At 32.1% G+C, this 7,717-nt stretch overlaps 1 non-coding gene across 1 annotated transcript; it reads right to left on the reverse strand.

The window, feature by feature from the left end:
• Positions 1-6,748: 6,748 nt before the first annotated feature.
• TRNAM-CAU (transfer RNA methionine (anticodon CAU)) lies at positions 6,749-6,820 on the reverse strand. Its single transcript has one exon. It is a non-coding gene; the product is annotated as a tRNA-Met (tRNA).
• Between the last annotated feature and the right edge of the window lie 897 nt (positions 6,821-7,717).

Below are 7,717 nucleotides of genomic sequence, written 5' to 3' on the forward strand. Positions count from 1 at the left end.
TATAGAGGAGGGATCAATTTACAACAATTTTTGAGTTACAACAAGCATTTTCTACATTTTCAAAGTCCAAATCGTCGATCCAAACCGTTAGATGTGAGCTCTACTATAAAATGTGCTTGGAGACCAAATTTTACATTTTTTGAAATTTTTTTACTATTTATTAAGATGGGTATAAAAACTAGTCAAATTCAAACCATTACATTTTGTACCCATCTTAATAAATAGTGAAAAAATTCCAAAAAATGTAAAATTTGGTCTCCAAGCACATTTTATTGTAGAGATCACATCTAACAGTTTGGATCGACGATTTGGACTTTGAAAATGTAGAAAATACTTGTTGTAACTCAAAAATTGTTGTAACTTGATCCCTCCTCATATATATATATATAGGCTGTGGCTAATTTGCTGCCGGCAGTGCTGCCGCTGTTTTTTTATTTTGTGATGTCCAAACAATAAATCCAAACTGTTAGATGTTTAATCTATATTATAATCTACTTGGAGACCAAATTTTACATTTTTTGGAATTTTTTTACTATATATTAAGCTGCTTTGAAAACCGCTGATTTCAATGCTGCAGAAATTTACTGAAATCAGCGGTTTTCAAACCAGCTTAATATATAGTAAAAAAATTCCAAAAAATGTAAAATTTGGTCTCCAAGTAGATTATAATATAGATTAAACATCTAACGGTTTGGATTTGTTGTTTGGATCACACGGCTAAATATAGCCCCGGCAGCACCTCTGCTGAAATGCTTCCAGCAGCAATTTAGACAAACCCATATATATATATATATAGAGAGAGATGGGCTACGGTTGAGTTGCGAAGTAAAATGCGTTTCTACTTTACACCGTATTTTTATTTTGAAAGTCCAAACGACCGATCTGAACCGTTAGATGTTTAATTCATATTGAAATGTGCTTGGAGACCAAATTTTATATTTTTTGGAATTTGTTTACTATTTATTAAGCATTTTTTAAAATTGTTGTTTTGCTGTGAACAGTGAAAAACAGTAAAATTTTCTGGACCATCAGATCAGCGACTTTCAAAATTGCTTAATAAATAGTAAAAAAATTCCAAAAAATGTAAAATTTGGTCTCGAAGCACATTTCAATATGGAGAACAAGATGAACGGTTCAGATCGACGTTTTGAACTTTAAAATCGCAAAATATAAGCGTGAAGTAAAATAGTCGCTTTACTTCGCAACTCACCGTAGCCTATCTCTATATATATATATAGAGAGAGAGAGAGAGAGAGATGGGCTATGGTGCATTGCAATGCATGGAGGGGTTTGTGCATTGGACCATAAATCTAAAATTCAAAATACAAATGACCGATCCAAACAGTTCATCTTGTTGTCCATATTAATATGTGCTTGGAGACCAAATTTTACATTTTTCTGAATTTTTTTTACTATTTATTAAGTATTTTACAAAATTGTTGATCCAACGGTGGCTTAACAAAACAGTAAAATTAGCAGCCACCGTTGAATCAACAATTTTGTAAAATACTTAATAAATAGTAAAAAAATTCAGAAAAATGTAAAATTTGGTCTCCAAACACATATTAATATGGAGAACAAGATGAACGGTTTGGATCGGCCATTTGGATTTTGAATTTTAGATTTATGGTCCAATGCACAAACCCCTCCATGCATTGCAATGCACCATAGCCCATCTCTCTCTCTCTCTCTCTCTATATATATATTGTTAGTGTAATAATCTAGAAGTCAATAATACGATAATTTATCATAAAACTTTGTTCATGAATTGGATGATTAATATCATTTTGTTGCCTTGAGTATTATTGCATTTATGGATCATTTCGAGTTCATGACTGAAATTGTGAAACTCCATAATATAGATGATATATACTCTTAAAAGGTCACTGACCAAGGTAATTAGCAGGAATACTAATTACCGCTATAAGGTTAGTATGTGGATTAAATGATGGTCAAGTTTTACAGACCATAGACAAGGAGTTGTCATTTTAATCACATAGATATATGTTCCAGGAACATGATATCTGACAGACCCCGAATGAAACATTATACGGAATTGTGTTCGTGTCATTAATGCTTTCATTCAGTGTTAAGTTCTAAAGTATGAGGTATTCATTTTTCCTACTAAGAAATGTATATGTGTGATTGTTATCAAACGCTGTCGGTAAAATGCAGTTATAACGGTAGCTCTTCGGTATACATGACTTAGCTGAGGTAGTGATGGTTTACCAAAAGTACTATTGTCCCTCGTATCTCTATACGAGCTATAGCATCACTGGGCCCCTTGATAGAGTAAGATTATCAGCGCGCGGTATGATTACAAGAGTAATCATATTTGATAATCTGCTCAAGATCAAGAAAAGATTAAGTTTACAAGGATGACACACACCTACCTTGAAACTAATCTGATAGCTATGTGACAAAAGAACTGACACAAGTAAATTGTTTACTGGATCGTGATATTGTACTGTACAGCATCATCTGTGTAATTGGATGGTCATGATGTGTTGCCAGATGCCGCTCATGATTATAGAAGTTAAAACAGTTTTAACTCTATTTACCAACATAACACAGATCCTATTGGGTCACACCATATAGGAGTTAATCGGAGAATCTTATTGTGATTGATTATAAATTGGTTATGATCAATAGTAAGATGGTTATAATTAATTATACGTGTTATAATTAAATTATAAATGTTATGTAAAAATAACAAGCAAAAACATTGGTTAATTTATAAACGTGTGTGACACGTTGTATAAAAGTTAACCGGTTAATTTATAAATGTGCATGACACGTTGTATAAATTACCGAAACAACAACCGCAAGAAAAATATATATAATTATTTAGAATAATTATACGAATATTATTTGTATTCGGGCCGAGGGCATTCGGGTCTTTTCAGATTCGTCTTATTCGCATGACATGTCATCGATCCTATCCAGATGACACGTCATCGATACCGAAACAAACAACTGCAGAAAAATATATATAATTGTTCAGAATAATTATACAAACATTATTTGTGTTCGGGCCGAGGGCATTCGGATCTTTTCAGATTCGTGCTTATCCGCATGACGTGTCATCGATCCTATCCAGATGACACGTCATCGATCTTATCCACATGTCATCATCCTTATCCATTCGATGGCATATCTTGTAAATAGGCCGAACTTGGAGGGCATTTTGGTCATTCGGCAACCGACCCTAAACCCTATAAATAGGGGTGGAGGGGTAGAGAGAAAAATCACTAATTCACTTGTATCGTTTCGTGCAGAATCGAATCGGTATTTTATCTCTTTCTCAGTTTCTCTCCCAAATAGTATTTCGGTTGAGAAAAGAAAGTTATACGTAGTTGACGTATAATCTTGCAGGTTGTTGTGGAGAATATTTACGGGATCGATGAATAGTGTTTTACCGAATTTAGCGGTATGTCAGTTTTGCATATTGATGAAACTGAGCAACCGAAAATTCGTGTTTACGGGTTTTCATCTTTTTCCCGTGAATAGTATTTTTGCAGAATTCTGCGGTTTACGGTATTTCTGGCAGAAGAAATAAACCGCTCTCCGGTTAGTCCTGGTGGATAACCGATAGAGGCATCAGACGTCTGATGCTCCGTTCCGAGTCGATTCCTTCCCTGGTGAGGCTCTACTCGCTCGGTCTGCATTCCAACTGTGATTTGGAAACAAGGTATAAATATGTTATATTAATCTATTTAATTGGTAAGTAGATTAAAGTTTTAGAAATCAATCATGGAGTAGATCTGTAAAAGGATTAAATTGGGTTTTGATGCCAAAGGAATACTGAAGGTGGACAGCCTTGGAAAGTTTCCTGACATACCCCGTTTAATCCTGAGCTTAAGTTGGCTGTAGAAATTTTTGTTCTACGGTCATTCCGCACCTTAAGCCTAAACGGGTTTTGGTTACAGCACCGCCGAAACCCCAACATATATATGAGTAGAACTAGGGTGTTCTTAAGCTCACCAAAGTGTTTGATGAGCTTAACTTCAAAACCCAATCAAATCGATTTCAAATGACGAATCTGAACCGTTGAAACCTGCCTATCTTACGTGTGATGCGTCTACATGTGAAATTTTTAAACATTCGAATTAGTTTAGTATAAAGTCAATCGGTCAAAATTAGAAGGTTAATAAATTAATTTTAGTACATTCATTTTTTGAACGTTTTGTGACCGCTTTACTTTATACTAAATTAATTCGAATGTTTAAAATTTTCACATGTAGACTCATCACTCGAAAGGTAGGCGGGTTTCAGCGGTTTGGATTCGTCATTTGAAACAGATTTGATGGGTTTTGGAGTTAAGCTCACCAAACACTTTGGTGAGCTTAAGAACACCCTAGTTCTACTCTATATATATATAGTAAGGCAACGCTACTTCGTGAATTAATGGGGCTGTTTTAATTTGCGCTCATATCTCTAGTTTCAAAGTTCAAAATAGCCGATCCAAACCGTTAGATGTTTAATCTATATTAAAATGTGCTTGGAGACCAAATTTTTCATTTTTTTCTCATTTTTTTTACTATTCATTAAGATTGTTTGAAAATCATTGTTTTTTAATGGTGCATAATTTTAATAAAAATAGCAATTGTCAAACCATCTTAATAAATAGTAAAAAAATTTCAAAAAATTTAAAATTTGGTCTCCAAGCATATTTTAATATAGATTAAACATATAACGGTTTGGATTAGCTATTTGGACTTTGAAACTAGAGATATAAGCGTGAATTAAAACAACCCCATTAATTCATGAAGTAGCGTAGCCTTACTCTCTCTCTCTCTATATATATATATATATATATATATATATGAAGAGGGATTTAATTACCATAATTTTGAGTTATCACAAAGTTACTATAATCATTTTCTATATTTTCAAAGTCCAAATCGTCGATCCAAACCGTTCAACACGATCTCCACAATAAAATGTGCTTGCAGACATAGTAGGAATTATCGGCCGACACCGATCCGGATCGGCCGATACGGATCGATATCGGCCTACCCCGATTCGATCCTGAGCTGATACCGATCCGATACCCCGATCCCGTATCAGTATCGGTCGGGACAGATCCCGATCCCGATACCGATAATTCCTACTATGCTTGCAGATCAAATTTTATATTTTTTTGAATTTTTTTACTATTTATTAAGATGGATACAAAATTCAATGGTCTGAATTTGACTAGTTTTGTAAAATACTTAATAAATAGTAAAATAAATTAAAAAAAAATTAAAATTTGATCTAAAAGCATATTTTATTGTGGAGATCATGTTGAATGGTTTGGATTGACGATTTGGACTTTGAAAATGTAGAAAATAGTTATAGTAACTTTGTGTATCTCAAAATTGTGGTAATCGGATCCATCCATATATATATGGAAAGAGTAAGGCTATGGTGTTATGGGTTGCATAGAGGGCTACGATGTTACAGCTCAATATTCGAGTTTTCAAAATTCTAACGGTCGATCCGAACCGTTCATCTTGTTCTCCATATTAATATGTGTTTGGAGACCAAATTTTATAATTTTTGGAAATTTTTTATTATTTTTTTAGATATGTAGAAAAACAAATGTCTGAATGGTGCAGAATTTTTTAGATCAAGTGATTTTATACCTATCTAAAAAAAATAGTAAAAAATTTCCAAAAAATGTAAAATTTGGTCTCCAAACACATATTAATATGGAGAACAAGATGAACGGTTCAGATCGACTGTTAGAATTTTGAAAAACTTGAATATTGAGTCGTAGCACCGTAGTCTTCTATGCAACCTATAGCACCATAGCCTTACTCATATGGAAAATAATTAATTATCAAGGGGAACTGTTCCTACCAAGGATACAAAATTTAGAAAATTAAGGCCATGAGTTTAAGCCCATAACGGGTCATTTCTCAAACGAACCCGACCCATTAAACGGTTTCTCTCGACCAAGATAATTTGTTTTCCCTTGTTTATTTCTTTAATCTTAAAATTGCTCTTTCACAATCAGGAGGGCAAAATACCTGCTACCAAATTTCACTGGAAATAAAAAAAAGGGAGTAATAGTATAATAAAGACAATGAAAAAGAAAGAACAAAGCAACTTTTCTTCTATCCAAAAAATGATACATTAACATTTCAAGGTATATTTAATTAGATTTTTGTGGCACCAAATGTTACAACCTCTACCCTTTTTTTGTATTTATATTTTAGAACTTAAAACTTTAAAATTGAAGTGTTGAATGTAAATCAGTTTTTTCTTATTATTTTCATGAGAGATGAACATTTTTACAATATTTTTTTAATTCATTTCAAGCAAGATAAAGAGTAAGTATATAAAATAAATGAATTCAATTAAATTTGCTAGATTAATTACTTTAGTATGTTTATTTGCGGAGTTATGATATTGATTGAATCAAATTATAAAAATTATAAAACTCATAAATTTTACGGAAATGCCTACGAGAAAAAAAAAATAAGATCGCGGTTTGGTTTTGACATTTGGATAATAGATTTACATAAATGTAAAAAAGAGGTTGTGACATTTGGTGGCACTAGAATTCTCTAAATACAGAGTTACAGACAGTGATTTAACTTAGTAATGTTAATAGTATTTTCAAATAATGGCAAATATTTGTTCTAAAAAGGAAAAAAAAAGGTTTATATATGTGGTTTAACCTTATATATTACTTATGTATCAAATATTACGTTTTTTTTAATAAAAAATAGAAAAGAGTGGAAAGCCTTTTCTCTTCTATCAGAGCCAGGTTTCGATCCTGGGACCTGTGGGTTATGGGCCCACCACGCTTCCGCTGCGCCACTCTGATTTTGTTATAAAAAATTATGTAATTCGAGTGTTGCTTAGATATTTTACAAATAAACACTAAATATAGATTGTTTCATATTGCGGATTTAAAATATTGAAAAAATAGGTATGTCAAATAATTCTCTAACCTTTAAAATTAACAGATTAATTAAAAAGGTCTAGTAGAAAAATCACAGAGATATGGATGCCTTTAAAAGTATCATATGTTTAGTAGGTAGTGTTATCGTATTATAATACGGTTCCCCATTTGTCTGAGCAATTATTGGCTGAGTATAAGTCACCATACATTAACTTTTATGAAAAAAAAATATATCAAATTATATTTTTTTTTAAAATATTAATACGATGACAGATTGTAGTTTGTAATTCTTTATATGCACTATTAGATATGGTGACTGATTGTAACTTTGTAAGAGTATCTCCAACAGTGATTGCTTATGGATTGCTTATGCTGATGTGTCAATTGTTTTTGTAATTGCTGGCTTGTATGGCTATTGCTTATTTAGCAATTCTTGAAAAGAATTGCTTAATAAGAAATCATTTTCTAAAGATGAGTTGGCCAAATGTTTAATTCTTATTGGTTAAGTGTTTAATTCTCAATTGTTTGGTTGATTGTATCAATGTAGGAGTGGATTGCTTAATTTCTAAAAATTTTATAATTGTTATTTAATAATTAATTTTAATTATTGGATTGGAGATACTCTAAGTCACCATATCCACTTGTAATGTGCAAATTATTGACTTAATTATTTCTTTTATATAGTTGAAGACCTTTGATCTAATAATAATAGATCCTCTAAAATGAAGGTCCAATCATTCGAGTTTATTTGCACAATTCCAATCCAAATATAAACAATGCTATATACAGTCGTACCCTTTTAGAAACATTTATAGATTT

The sequence above is a fragment of the Carex rostrata genome, chromosome 21 (genome assembly GCF_964058835.1).
Source record: "Carex rostrata chromosome 21, lpCarRost1.2, whole genome shotgun sequence".
NCBI classification, from domain to species: Eukaryota; Viridiplantae; Streptophyta; class Magnoliopsida; order Poales; family Cyperaceae; genus Carex; species Carex rostrata.